This window comes from Gallus gallus, chromosome 1, assembly GCF_016699485.2.
Source record: "Gallus gallus isolate bGalGal1 chromosome 1, bGalGal1.mat.broiler.GRCg7b, whole genome shotgun sequence".
Classification (NCBI taxonomy): Eukaryota; Metazoa; Chordata; class Aves; order Galliformes; family Phasianidae; genus Gallus; species Gallus gallus.
In genome coordinates, this window is record NC_052532.1 from 178,674,195 (window position 1) to 178,689,922 (window position 15,728).

The window sequence follows — 15,728 nt, forward strand, 5'->3', positions numbered from 1 at the left end:
CCTCTTGGCTACACTGCTGATGTGTTTTTGGGTGAAAGTGGGTTCATGAATTCCAAGGCACTCAAAAGTTTTTATCAGCTATAAACATACCAAACAAAATATAAGTACTTATCTTTGTATAGCATATTAGATATTGGAGTTGTGTAGAAGGCTAACAGAAATGCTGCATCTACAAAATGAAGCACCTAAGAAGAAGTACTGAAAATCTATTTTATGAAAGGGATAAACTTAATTAACCTTTTGAGGCAATAATTCTAATAACAAAGAGGTCGTACTCATCCTTCTGTGCATTTATGCTGTTTGGATGCAGATTTTCCCATCTGGTAGAGTAAACAAATGAGCAGAAATATTGTAGATGGAATATTTTTACAGTGCTCAGAGAATCATGCTTCCCAAGTTGGAGCTAAAACTGGATCCTAAATACCCTTCCAAAGTCCTCTTGCTCTCCTCTCTGCTTCCCAACAGTCTGTTCATGTCCTAAGACTTTTCTCCCACTTCTTTTTTTTTTTTTTTTTTTTTTGTCAGCCACTTCCCAACCTTTACAGTGCTCCTGAGATTCATGGCACCAGTTTTCTTTCTTTCACTCCTGTTGATTTCTGTCACAGGACTGCTAATGGATACTGTCAGAACAATGACTGTGTGGTAGAGGAAGAGCTCAGCAAGGCTGATCCGAGAATCACTGCATGCCCATGGCCAATACCTGTCAAATCAGGTGCTGTCCCTGCTGTTGAGCCCAGTAATACCAGAATTCTCCTTGAAAATTCCTGCCCACAGGTGACGTGCAGCTGGGGTTAGCTGTTTTCCAGGAGCCTGAGCCTGTTACGTGGCCAGTTTGAAAATAAGAAAGCAAAGCAGTGTTAAAGGCATTGGCATAAATCATAACTGTGAACTGTTTTGTGTTTATTACCATGCCAAGTAGATGGAGGCAATGCAGTATGAAGCAACTCCTGAAACTTTTAACTACACAGAGGCCTCAGATGGGACAGGTACAGCATGACTGCCAGAACTGATTATATTCTTCCCTCCTGCCCACCTAAATTAGAACGTGCTGGTCAAATACAAGCTTTACATATGTTGCTGCTTTATAGTTAATGTCCTTCAGTTGTCTCCTTCCCTTTGCTAAATCTGCCTTGCTGGGCTCTCTACCACAGCATTAAAAGGTAACACTGCTAACTTCATCAGAGACCCATTTCTTTTTCTTAAAAAGTACAACTTTGAGCTGTACCAAGAAACCCAGTTTGTCAAATAACTGCTGCCTCTTATATGTTGGCCAGGCAGCTTTGAAAAGAGGCACTGTGAAGATGCGTGACTGCAAATGAGGGTACTGGTAAATTTTTGTAGATGCAGTTTACAGAGCAGCCCATTATCCACTGGCTTCCTTCTCCCAAGGCTGGTGAGGATAAGCAGCTGCCCAAGCAAAGCTTGACTGGTGGCATTCACAGTGTTCATCAGTGATAGGGTGGAAACTATTTTTCCTGTATTTGTTTATGGGAAATTGCTGTGTTTCTGAAGTCACAGAAGTCTGTAGTGAATTTGTACTTTGTGCCAGTGCAGTAACTTATGTAACAGCAAAACATCTCTTTTCTGGAACAGGATTATAAAAAAAACCTTCAGGGTCATGTAGTGCTTGGCTGGCTTTATTGCAGGTCTCTCATGGATTACCTCTCTCTTTGTAAAGCTTTCAATGTGAAGCCATTCTTCCAGTGCTGCCAAGGCAGAGGTGCTGCAGCCTGTGAGCTGCAGCAGCAGCAGCAGGACCTCTTTGGTGCCACGCAGCCATGTGCCGGTACACTGTGTGACAGCTGGCAGAGGAAACCTAGCATCGCGCACAGGCTGAGGGCTGCACATGAAGGGGCAGGTACCACGGCTGCCTGCATTGTATCACAAGACAGATGAAGCTTTCACTAAACTCTAATTGGCATTAAAAGTGTTGTGCTCATCTCAGTGTCACACAGCCAGCCAGGCTCCGTGCCTTCGCCCATGAGCAAGTGGGAAGCACCTGTTGATTCTGCTGCTCCATTTCTCCTCATATTTTGCAGCCTCCTTGGAAGGAAGTACTGCAGAAACAAATGGTAGCTCACACCACTCAGTAGCAATACGTGCTGATCTCCCTCATAGTTATGGCTGCTCCCTAATCCCAGAAAAATTAACAGGCAGTTTTACATTCTGAGAGCATGTAATCGCCTTCTTCCCTCTTCCCCTTACTGCTGGCAATCTTGTGCTTATTTGCAGCTGCAGGCCGTTGCCTGGTTATGCAAACACCTTCTTGGAATGACGGGCCAGTATACCAAAGCAAGCATCTCAGGATTTTCTCAGCCTTCCTGCATGATACAAATATTCCAATGTATCTTAAGTGATATTACAGAGAAGAAAATAATTCCTTTACCAAGGATATTGTTCCGTGTTTTGTGGCTCCTAATGCATTCCAGGGACAACCTCCTTCCTTGCAGGAGAAGATTTTCCTGGCACAACAAAAATTTTCTGAAATCAGCCACAGCTGCCAGATATTTTCAGCTTTGAATTGTTTGCATTTATTGGGCCCAGAGTTGGTCCAGTGAGGCATTTCATGTCTGCCTTCTGTCAACAGTTTGTGAGCAGTGAAGCAACTCCAATGGACTTCCCTCCCTCCGTGAAAATTAAAGGCAAGGCTACAGCAGCTGTAACCAGAGGGCTAAAAGCTGGAAAATGTCATACCACAGCTGAAGTCCAATGATATCAATCCACAATGTGATGAAATCTTAAAGAAAAGGAAAAAAATCCAAACAAAGGCAAACTACATTTAATACTCAAACTCTTCCACATGAGTAATGTGGAGAGGGTTTATACAAGGAAGGGTGTGATGAAGGTTAATAAATGTTTGCACAGCTAATAGTTTTTGACGTTAAGTATTAGGAAACAGTTGTTCAATAACAAATTGTTACCGAACAGTTGCTCACACTGAAACATAAACACCACTTTTCAGAGACACCTAACTGGAGAGCTGTATCAGAAAGCCAACTGGCTCAGCTAGGAAGTTTGTCGCAGAAGAGAAAGAAGATTAAGAAAAGGGAAAGTAGAACAGCATGAGGTTGCCTGGGACCATAGGAAGCTTTCTGCACTTGCTGCAGTATGAAGAGGAGGTCGCCAACATACATAATCTATTGATCCACTGAGGTTTTGCAGTTCTGTAATACTTTCCTTTCAGTCACCCAATTCCTGAAGCTTTATGTAAGCTAAAGCATCTGTTCTTCTGGATTGGCAAAGCCAGTTGTGTTCCATTTACCTGGTGTTAGCCCGTGATTCCCAGAAATTCCCAGCACATGCTCCAGTTATGTGAAAGAACTCAAACTGATGCCATAAAATTATGACTGCAGGACAGTTACAGCAGAATGGGAGCTTTTTTTTCTCTCTGTGTCATGCAAATGAATCCACAGATGCTGGTTAACACATCTGTTGTAAACACGGATCTGTGTACCAGAAGGATATCGTCAGTCACACTCATTTTCTGGGGGGCAGTTTTTAGAAGGAGCTTTGTTTATTTTGTTGTTGTTGTGGGCTACTTTTATTGTCTTTTGCGATGAATAATTTGTTTAATATGTTATGGAGTCTGAAGGTCCCATTTCATCCTTCCTGAAATGTGCGTGTGGAGAAAAAACACTATATAACAGTGAAACCTTTAAGGAACTGCTGAAGTATCATCCTAAGCAGTATTTACCTTTGCAGATCTGCTTCCTTTCAAAACCCTCTGTCTTTGATTAGCATTTCCCCTTTTCTCCGGGAGAGAGAAGTTCTTCCACATTAGGAGGACAGAAGAATGGCTCTATCAGCTTCGAGTATCTATATTGTCTGGAGAACAGGTAACCACCTTGAAGTGCTGGCAGCAGCGAGGCAATTAGCTGTTCTCCAAGTCCAATCAATGCTCTGTGGCCTCCTTCGAACCTTTCTTTGAGAATCTCCTTGTGATACAAGTATCCCACTCTGAGGAGACAGGGAGCTGAAGTATGAGAAAAAACACATCTTCAAGAAACAGTTACGTACTTCAATCTGACACTGTGATGGGAATCTTTCTTTTATTGGTTTCTGGAACTCTTACTGTTCTTTTAGGCTTCTTAGTCAGACCTATGAAAATACCATTATGCCATACTGAGCCATAAAGAGCATGGTCAATGATGATGCATCAAGACAAGGAGTTAGGTGATTTTAATTCTCCGTTTAACTTGTTAATTCTGTTTAGCTTATAGACTTCCTATTCTTCATCCACTGACACTCTGAAGGTACGTTTTTCTGTAGGACTGGGACTTACTCCTCCATGAACTAAGCCCAAATTTAAGATTCTTGATGTAGCTAATGCCCCGATGCATACTGTATTTCTTCTATTTTACAACAGTATTGTAGTCACAATCATTCAGCTGTAGCAGATACTCTCTGCTGTTCAGTTTGAGATTTATCAGCTTTAGTGACTGTGACCTTTCTTACAAGTTGTGGTCATGCAAGCTGCCCAGTTAGTCCTTACTGTCATTCTCTAGACTAAATCAATGTTTGCTCCCTCACTGTGGAACTGCAAGTTTTTGCTTATTGATGGTTTGTAGTTGGGTCTTGCCCCCAGGTTCCTGTAAGCTGCAAAAATGAAAGGCTGAATGCTTTTCTACAAGCCAGTGTTCTCACAGGTGATTGTCTGCTGCTTGTAACACAGGGAAAGCCAAGCAGAACTAATTGTATAAATCAGTTGTATTTAACCAGTTTGGATTGGCTGTGATTCATCTCAATGACACGAAAAACATTTTGGCCTTTCAAATTCACAGAACAGTTTCATCACAGGAATGAAATCCAATGCAGAATGCTTGGGATCCAAACCCCATTTATTCTAATGGATATTTCCTGTGCAATTAGCTGTAGTCCACACGGGGGAAGTCCAATGCACTTCTATAATGTTCTAGCATGTGTTTTTTTTTTCCCTCAACACTTTTGTACCCTTAGCAGTTTGGTGAGTTTAAAAATGGCTAACTCACAGAATGTTGTTTCGTGAATGACACCAGCCCAGTGGAGGTTCCCATGCTGTGCTGTATAAACAGGCAAAGATGTAACAGCAAAGAATGCTGCTTTGGGTAGATACGCAGTATAAAGGAAGGCTGTCCCACCCTGGAAAGCCGTATTTTTAACTGATGTTTTGGCATCTGGACGATAACTATGTGATCCCTATAGAAAAGTATTTAAAAGCAGAGTATAAGAGATTCCTGAACAACATCTACAACCAGCAGTCTGCTATAGCAATAGCAGCATTTCTTACTATTGCGTCATCTTCTAAAATTTACTGGGAGTAAGTATGGATAAAATGTTCCGCTCTAAGGAAAGGAAAAAAAGCTCTACTGGAATTTGCAAGAAATCCCCACATGAGCTACGGAAGTTCTTAATATGAATTGTCGTCGCTAAGGAGCTGAGCAACTGAACAGAACTTTCCATCTTATAACTGAAATAACAGCATAATCTGATGTGTTTCTCTGAGTGCGCAGTTTGCCGAGGTGGTGAAATAATGATGTGAAGCCAGTACCATACGGACGACTCTTCCTATATTCTTCATTCCGATGACGGCTTGTTCTGGTTGACCAGCAACTTCATTTCTTGCTTGTCTATGCTGGAATTTACGTCTTCGGCCTCCTTTTCTTGCTCAGGCACACAAGTGCAGCCCACTGGGATAGTGACGTAGTCTTCCGTGTACACATAGCGGCCTCCAGCGCAAGAGGAGGTGCGGCGCAGGATGACGGTGGGCATGTACACGGGGGTGCTGCGGAAGTGAAAATTCTCCTCACCAAAGATCCCCATGAGGCAGCCCTTGCACAGACAGTATGCTTCGGGAATGTATTTAGGGTATCTTGTGGGGTCATACGAAATTCTACAGGGAAGCAAGTAATAAAGATTCATTAGCATCTCTCTCCATATTCATCTGGAAAACATTATCATAGTTATTTGACCGTAAACATTCATACAATGTTTTGGGGGATTTGTTGCCAGGAAAAACAGCAGTAGTTGTTGCTGTCTGGCTTCTTAGCTGAAAAATTGAGAGAAAGAGCACAAACGACTCATTGAACTGGCCAAGTCCTACAGAGTCTGCTGAAGTATGAAGGGACTGACTTCCCAAAATGCGACTAAGGGGTTTCAACTGAGTAAGTCTTGCTCTTTGGACTGGGTGGGAAATCAGAGCATTAGAAAAGACCTGGATGCTTCCAAACTTATTATCTGCCTTGAGTTCTTAAAAATGCACTACAGATACTTGTCAACATTCTTACTGTTGACATGACTATTTAGAATTATATAATTTAATTGGAATTACTTTGTACAGTTCTTTTCACAATAGTTTTTGCTCCCTAGTAAGCCTAAGGTGTTCAGGGTTGTAAAGGTTCCTTCCTCTTAAAAGCAGAACTCAGCACGTCTTCACCTTATTTGCCTCCGTTGTCTCTACCTCTTCCTCTAACCACACGGAATCGTAGAATCACCAAGGTTGGAAAAGACATCTAAGATCATCCAGTCCAACCATCCACCCATCACCAGTTTTCCCACTAATCACGTCCCTCAGTACAACATCTAAACGTTTCTTGAACATCTCCAGGGAAGGTGACTCCACCACCTCCCTGGGCAGCCTGTGCCAGTGCATGACCACTCTCTTGGAGAAGTATTTCCTAATGTCCAACCTGAATCTTCCCTGGCACTATGTGAGGCCATTCCCTCTAGTCCTATTACTAGTTACGTGGGAGAAGAGGCCAACCCCTAGCTCACCACAACCTCCCTTCAGGTAGTTGTAGAGAGCAATAAGGTCTCCCCGGAGCCTTCTCTTCTCCAAGAAGAAAAGCATGTGATAGTGTGGTTTCACGTTATACTGATCCTGACTGCCTTAGAACTCATGTTTTTAGCAGAGAGCAAAACCTGATAAAGTTAGCTTGTTTCTTGAAATTAAAAAGAAAAAGAGTACGTGGCATAAAAAATGGAGTGTGCAGCCACAGTGCATATTGTGGTGATGACGTATTTGTTGCTTAGTTCTCCACCCCCTCTTCCTGCTTAGACTGGAATTGCTCGGAAGGGCTGTAACTTGGATTGGAAGTTTTTTACAGTGAGGATGGTGAGGCACTGGCATAGGTTGCCTGGAGAGGTGGTGGATGCCCCATCCCTGGGTGGGGCGCTAAGCAACCTAATCGAGCTGTAGGTATTCCTGTTCATTGCGGGGGGGTTGGACCAGATGACTTTTAAGGGTCCCTTCCAACTCACACAATTCTATGATTCTAGGATCATTTAAAAAAGGACTTTTTCACTTCTGTTTTTGCAGCGGCCATATATTCTGGATTCTTTATCTTTTTAAGGAACTTGATTTCCTTGCAGAGAAACGTGGCCAGTTCTTGCATAGCCAGACATGTGCGATGCTGCTGATAGGTTTTGCAAAACTCCTCTGTCCCATTTACACTTGCTTACTTTCCCCAGGAAATACCTTCAAGTTACAGGATCTCACACCAATGTGCAATGAAATGTCTGCTAGCCAGCAGAAAGGAAGACAGTGAAATAGGGTTGGTTCTCCTGTGATACATTCCTATTTCAAACTCAAAGGTGAATAATTTCAGTGGCAGAATGTTAAGCACACCGTATGTCAAGCCAGTGGTATTTCCTATGCTGTATTATCTCTAGCACCTGGTTTACAATGTTACTGGAAAGCACAAAATTGCTTCTTGATGCAAACACTGCAATTTTCACTAATAACTTAAGAGAATGGTGTCAGTGGAATCATGGTCTGCAACAAGCTTCCCCCTTCTGAGTTCTCACGTGGCAAAAGCCAGGCATAAATGAGGTTTTCTGGAAGGATGGTGTGGTGTGGTTTTCTACTTTCCGTAGTAAAATCTCTTACATTCCTAAGTGTGGAGTAGGTACCACTGCTCCATGAGATGAGGACTGAAAGGAGTAAGAGTGACAAACGTGAAAATGAATGCAAAATGTAGATACGGTTTTGCATCCAGAGAAGAACTGGAAGGCTGGATGCTCTAAGTAATGAAATTAAAGGCTATACTAAAAGGTTCTGCATCCTTGGCCCAAACTTGCTGATACAGTTAACCTAATCACACAAGTGCACTTTGTGACCTTCTCTTGTCTTTATGCACTGATCATCAGTTTGTGCATACAGTGACCACAGCCTCAGCCGCTGCAGGTTGATGCATCTCCATTATTCCAATCACTACAAGTTCCATTTTTAAGTCTTTTGGAACAGGACAAGCATGTTTGACGGTGTTCAACAACTGGACAGAAAGCGTGCTCCAAGTTCCCACTGACTCCTTCCGACATGTGGTAGAAGATGCACCAAATGGGTGGGCACAATAGAATTTGCCCAGAGAAGTTGCGAATACCTCATCCCTGGATGTGCGCAGAGCAGGTTGCATGGGACGCTGGCAATATGATGTAATGGCTGAATTAGAGGTTAGCAACCCTGCCTGTGGCAGGAGGCATGGAATTAGATGATGTCTGAGGTCCCTTCCAACCCAAGACATTCTATGATTCTTCTGAAAGTGAAGGATGACCTGAGATTTGCAACTTCCCACAGCAGTGTCCCCTGCATTCTTGGGCCAGGTGCTGTACCACAACAGCAAACTAGACAGACCAAGCACACAGACGCAGGCTGCCCTTGGCACTGAGCTCGAGTTGTTGTATGCCAAGCAACCTCTCCCTGGCCAGTGGTCCTCATCTGTAAATGACCAAGCAGGGAGCTGTACGGGGCTGCTACGTTTCCATCTGCTGGAACAAGCAGCGGGTTTGTGCTGAACTGGAACTGCTAATGAAGTGTGACTAGTTCTAGGCTGCTTTTACTTACAACCCTATGAGTGCCTTGAGAGTTCCCAGTGAAAAACAAACTTCCTGCCGTTTATGCACTAAGCCTGGAAACTCAAGAGAGACACTGCTGTCAGAAGCAAAACTCTTGCAAAGACTTTGTCTCTCTTGCCCTGTATTGCTACTTTCAGATGTAGTGTTTTTTAATAATATTAGCACTTCATAGTCTTCAAGCTTCCAAATCCAGCGCTCAGATGCTGTGCTGGATTAGGCAGGCACGGCTAACTCTTCAGAAACCCACAGCTGGAGTTGGGCAGTTCAGTTCCGCACGCACCACGCCTACCACCTGTGTATGGAACAGACTGAGCACAATGAGAACATAACAAATGAGCACCTGCTACAGAGATTTACATGTTCTGCCAAGGGAAAAGAACAGTTGTTAGCTCCTAATCTTCTAAGTCTTTCAGAGTGCAACGGGACAATGATCTGTATTACTTTCATTAACATTTTATGTAAGTGAGCACTAAACTAAAGATCACAGAAACACAGAATCAGAGGGGTTGGATGGGACCTCAAGAGACCATCGAGTCCAACCCGTCTGCTAAAGCAGCTACCCTATAACAGGTAGGTGTCCAGATGGGTCTTGAATCCTGCCTCTCTGCTCTGCACTGGTGGCCCCACCTGCAGTACTGTGTCCAGATGTGGAGTCCTCAGTACAGGAGAGACATGGAGTTGTTGGAGCGCGTCCAGAGGAGGACCACAAAAATGACTCAAGGGATGGAACACATCCACCACAAGGACAGGCTGAGAGAGCTGGGGCTGTTCAGCCTGGAGAAGCAAAGGCTATGAGGTGACCTGATAACAGCCTTTCAGTATCTAAAGGGGAGCTACAGGAAAGAAGGGACAGACTCTTCAGCAGGGTCCGTGGTGACAGAACAAGGGCAAATGGCTTCAAGTTTAAAGAGGGGAGATTTAGGCTGGATATAAAAAAAAATGTATTTTACAAAGAGGGTGGTGAGGCACTGGAACAGGCTGCCCAGAGACGTGGTGGATGCCCCATCCCTGCACACATTCAAGGTGAGGCTGAATCAGACCTTGGGCAACGTGATTGAGCTGTGCATGTCCCTGTTCATTGCAGGGGAGTTGGACTAGATGACCTTCAAAGGTCCCTTCCAACTCTAAGGATTCTAGGAGTCTATGTATACCTCCACAGAAGGAGACTCCACAACCTCCCCGGGCAGCCTGTTCCAATGCTCTGTCACCCTTACTGTAAAGAAGTTCTTCTTCATGTTAGTATGGAACTTCTTATGTTCAAGTTTTAAACGGAAACTTTATTGAAAAGCAGAAAAAGCAAGCTAGGCAACGTTTGAGAAAGGGACCAGATGGCACTGGGCTTCTTCATCAGATAAATGTAGACAACAGCAACCAAATCTCAAGGAACTCACTACAGAAAAGAAGCGTAAGATGGAATCCTAAAAAGATGGTGAGAAATTTTGCCGATTATTTCACCCTACTGTGTTTCAGAAAACAACGTCCCGTGGAAATCATCACCTCTATGCAGAAGTTCTTCACTGTTTTGCTGGCAATCACAAGGTGCTGCATGAAAAATAAACAAAGGCGAGCTTTCCTTTGGAGAATCTGCAGCTCTAATCTTGTCTCTCAATTCAGGAATTGATCCTTTAGTAAAAAAAGGGGAGGCTCCAAGAGAGACACAGAAGCCACAAGATCAGGAAATTCAGAAATAGCCACGATTTCTTGACTACAGAGTTTTTATAACTCTTTCACTCCTAGACTTGAACGCTATTATAGCCCCCAACAGCAGACAATAAAGTTGATGAAAACAAACAGCTGATAAATGGAACAGTACCTGTGCTAGGCAGCAAGGTTAATGGCATCTGAGCTCAATGCTGTCTCCCACAATATCTTTGTTATGAAACTTAGAAAGTGTGGGATAGATGAGTGCACGGTGAGGTGGACTGAGAACTGGTTGACTGGCAGAGCTCAGAGGGCTGTCATCAGTGGCATAGAGTCTGGCTGGAGGCAAGTAACTAGCGGTGCTCCCCAGGGGGTGGTGCTGGGTACCATCTTGGTCAACATCTTCATCAGCGATGTGGACGAAGGGACAGAGCCCACCCTCAGCAAGTCTGCTGATGATACAAAGCTGGGAGGAGTGGCTGACACACCAGAAGGCTGTGGCTGTCATTCAACAGGACCAGGACAGACTGGACAGTTGGGCAGGAAGGAACCGGATGAGGTTTAACAACAGCAAGTGTAGAGTCTCGCACCTTGGGAGGAATAACCGCATGCATCAGAACAGGTTAAAGGACAACCTGCTGGAGAGGAGCTCTGCAGAGAAGGACCTGGATGTCCTGGCGGACAACAGGTTGGCCATGAGACAGCAGTGTGCCCTTGTGGCCAAGAAGGCCAACGGGATCCTGGGGGACATTAAAAAGAGCATGGCCAGCAGGTCAAGGTGGGTGATCCGCCCCCTCCACTCTGCATTGGTGACGTCACATTTAGACTACTGCGTCCAGTTCTGGGCTCCTCAGTTGAAAAAAGATCTCCTAGAAGGAGTCCAAAGGAGGACCACAAAGATGATAAAGAGCCTGGAGCATTTCCTGTACGAGGAAAGGCTGAGTAACCTGGGTCTGTTCAGCATGGGGAAAAGAAGACCGAGAGGAGATCTTAACAATGCTTATACATATTTAAAGGAAGGTGGGAGGGAAATGGATGAGGCATGGCTCTTCTCGGTGGTGTGCAGCAATAGGACCAGGAGCCAAGGCCTAAAACTTGTACACAGGAAGTTCCGTACTAACATGCAGAAGAACTTGTTTACGGTAAGGGTGACAGAGCACAGGAACAGGTTACACAGAGAAGTTGTGCAGTCTCCTTCTGTGGAGGTATTCAAGACCTATTTGGACGCCTACCTGTGCGACATACTGTAGGGAAGCTGCTTTAGCAGGGGGTTAGACTCGGTCACCTCCTGAGGTCCCTTCCAACACGTGATTCTCTGATTCTGAGTTTCATTCTCTCAGCTATGCACCAAACTCCTGTGGCCACTGGAACGGAATTTCAGTACCAGGCAGACAAACTCGCGTTTTACCCCAGCTTTTACTGAAATACCAACGGACAGCTGCTGCCAGCAGCAGCATGTTGGACCAGATGGTTCATGGTGCAGTCCACATGCAACTCCTGTATGTCCGGGTTGTAGCATGCCAAATATGACATAAGTCTTGTTAGTTGTGTAACCAAATTAAGGATCAAGTAATAGAAAGCAAGCTGGAAGCACAGAACAAAGGCAAAAGAAAGAATCCACACAAAGCTCAGTACTTTTACCCAGTCAAAGCTAAAAGTCTTTCACACTGAACAGAATGACAAACTCGCATTTATACATGGAACAAGATGATCGGTTACACACTGATCTCTAAGTAATATGTTTGATTCTTGCTCACAAATGCTGGTATGAAGAAATTCCAGCTGACGTGAGCTGAACTGGCATGCAAGCAGAAGAATTACAAGAAGCAGCGTTCAACAGCTGGGAGCAGGTGTCTGGGGAGACGTGTGGGGAAGGTAAGTGCAGCCAGGCTCGATATCCTCATTATTAATGATCTGGAATAGGCAGTATAAGCAGCATGTTAATGAAATCTGCAGATGGTCACAGTGGGAACTGTTACAACCCCAGTGAAGACAGAGTCATAGCACAGTACTTTGCGGACATCAAAATGCAGGTCAAAAAGGAAAAAGACCTCTGCATCAAGCAGAAATCGACAGTGCTGTATCTCTTCGCTGGCAGAAAAAAAGCCAGTGGACATCAGGAGATGCTAGAACTGGGCAGGAACCCTGATGCAAGTCTGAAATAGCGAAATCCACGTTTGAGGCGTGTCCGTCCCATTGTGGCACAGAGGAAGCATAGAAACATAGAAACACCAAGCTTGGAAAAGACCTCTGAGATCACCCAGACCAACTGCCCACCTACCACCAATATTTCCCTACTAAATCACGTCCCTTAGACCAACACCTAAACGGAGGGGACCACTTGCTCTTCTCAGGCGATGCTGCGTGAGCACACTTCTGGCCATTCACCAAACAACCCCGGCAGTTGCAAGGAACAGCAGCAGGAAGCACCCGTGACTCCTGGAAGATGGGCGAAGGGGAGCAATTCCTAGGGAAAGACTGAAAGAATTAAACGTATGTAGGCTGGTAAAGTTCTCTCCCACAGGAAAGAGCTGCACGCAGATCTTCACAATGCCCTTGCCACGGAGAAGGCACCAAGATTATATCAGAGGAATTGCCTCTCCACTGACAAGGTGTGCTGTGTCACAGTGCACCTTAATGAGGGCCGCACGTCCTTTTTGGAGATACACAACAGCTCTAAAGGCATCTGGGAGACTGCTGAGGGGGTTAGCTGGGTGAACAGCCGTCCTCAGAACACTGTGCAGCAGAGCTGGTCCTGCTGACACTCCTTGGCTCTGGCCGCACAGTCTGCGAAGCAGCAGGTTGTTGTCATCAAAGCATGTCGCTCTTCATAGTGGGCAGTTCTGTACCGTACACCTTCCACACACATCACACAATGTCTTACAGTACCAATGATGAGGGAGAAATGGGATCTGTGACAGGGCAGCATTCTGTTAAGCACTAAGCATACACAGAGCTCCAAGTGAAAAGAAACACCTGCCCAGAGAGGCTGAGAATGTAACCCCCTGCTTTCCAGAGAGACACTTTCTGACAGCAGTGCTATTTGGCAAAAGCCACGCACAAATACCTGAGCGCGCAGGTAGGTGTTCATCACAGCCGGGATTTGCGTCTTTAGGTTCCAAAGCTCTCAGTCCGCTTGCAGAAACGTATCACAAAAAAATACTACTTCTAAAAGCACTTTGTTTATGAAAGGCTGATGGGGCAAATCGAGCGCTTATCTCTCGGCGGGATAACCTCCTCAAGGCGAAGCGGGCAGCGGCCGCGCCACAGAACAAACGTTCACGGCGACCGCTACGAGGAGCCGCGCTGAATCTGCCCGACGTACGGCTCCACCTCACGCCTCCGGCTCTCAGCGGCACTCCCCAGCGGGCTGCTCCCGCCAGGAGCGCCTCACACCTGCCCGTCGGACACCCCTCGGCGCCCCGTCCCGCAGCGCAGCCCTCGGGCCCGCCGCCTCCCGGCCGCCGCCCGGGCACCGCGGCACCCGGGCCCACACGGAGCCCGGCCCCGCCGCCTCCCGGCCCCACCCGGCGCTCCCCCGCCGCCCGTCGGTCACCTGTAGGCCCAGGGCGAGGCGCTGCGCAGGTTGACGGGCAGCCGGAACCTCTTGTCGCCGCCCGGCCGGGCCCCCGCGGGGCAGCTGGCGTTGTGGTGGCGGCCGGGCGGCTCGGGCTGCAGGGTGTGGTGGAAGGCGCCGAGCATGCCGGCCGCCAGCCGCCCGTACAGCTGCTCCAGCAGCTCCTCGGGCCGCTCGCCGCAGCTCCGGGGCCGGGCCGGGCGTTTGGGCGCTTTGGCGGCGTCCGAGCGGAGCGGGAGCAGCGCCGCGCACAGCAGCGCCGTCAGCACCTGCAACGGGCAGCCGTCAGCGGGGCCGCCGCCCGCCGCCCCCCTCGCCCCGCGCCCGACCCGCTCCCGTCCGCGCGGCCCCCCGCCCGCCGCCCCTCCTCACCCTGCCTCGCTGCATGGCTGCGGCGAGCCCGGCGTTCGGGCCGCTCGAGGAAGGCGAGGGGAGCGCGCCGCTGGCTGTCTCCCGGCGGAGGAGCGGCTGGAAAAGCGCCCCGCGCCGCGCCGCATCTCCCCTGGCCTCGCGTGCCAGGAGGATCGCGGGCGCTCACGGAGGAGGCGAGCGCTGCGGCGGGGAGAGAGCCCGGCCCCGAGCTCTGAGGGAAATTAGGAGCGCGCGAACCAGAGAAGCGACCGCGGGGTTCGTGAAACACAGCTTTATTGTGAGGCACGCTTGAATCGGCGTGGGTCAATCCCGAAGGAGAACCGGTGTTTTCTCAGAGAAGACAGCTGAGACGCTGGCGTGCTTTCCCCCTTGACGGCCTCGGATGAAAACCGTCCCGCCGCGCTCCTGGCAACGGCTGAGCGCGCGGTGCGGTCCGTACGGAGCAGCGCGGGCTGCCCCGGCCCCCCCCGGCCTCCCGCCTCGCGGCACTGTCCCGAGCACGTGGCGATCGGATCACGCGCTTTCGTAGGGCTCTGCGATTGTGTGAGCTCAGAGCTCATTGTGCCATCAGTTCAGAGGTCCCTGGATACCCAGGAAGGGTGTCAAATAAGCACCGGTTTGATCTCTTTACACCATGGTACCATAGGTACACCGTCTGTGTCTACAGGCGCACACACCACGCACAGGCGCACACACACCACGCACAGGAACACACACATCAGGCACAGGCGTACACACATCACGCACAGGCGCGCACACCACGCACAGGCGCGCACACCACGCACAGGCACACACACACCACGCACAGGCGTGCACACCACGCACAGGCGCACACACCACGCACAGGCACACACACACCACGCACAGGCGCACACACCACGCACAGGCGCGCACACCACGCACAGGCGCACACACATCACGCACAGGCGCACACACACCACGCACAGGCGTACACACATCACGCACAGGCGCACACACCACGCACAGGCGTACACACATCACGCACAGGCACACACACACCACGCACAGGCGCACACACCACGCACAGGCACACACACACCACGCACAGGCACACACACACCACGCACAGGCGCACACACACCACGCACAGGCACACACACACCACGCACAGGCACACACACACCACGCACAGGCGCACACACCACGCACAGGCACACACACACCACGCACAGGCACACACACACCACGCACAGGCACACACACACCACGCACAGGCGCACACGCGCGAAGACGCTTAAACGTCATAAGGAAAGAGGGACCGCACAGAGGAGAGGAGCCAACCAACGGA

At 48.0% G+C, this 15,728-nt stretch overlaps 1 pseudogene across 1 annotated transcript; it reads right to left on the reverse strand.

The window, feature by feature from the left end:
* Positions 1-5,553: 5,553 nt before the first annotated feature.
* On the reverse strand, positions 5,554-5,904 carry IL17D (interleukin 17D; annotated as a pseudogene). The gene has a single exon (NR_045037.1). The product of NR_045037.1 is annotated as an interleukin 17D (transcript).
* Between the last annotated feature and the right edge of the window lie 9,824 nt (positions 5,905-15,728).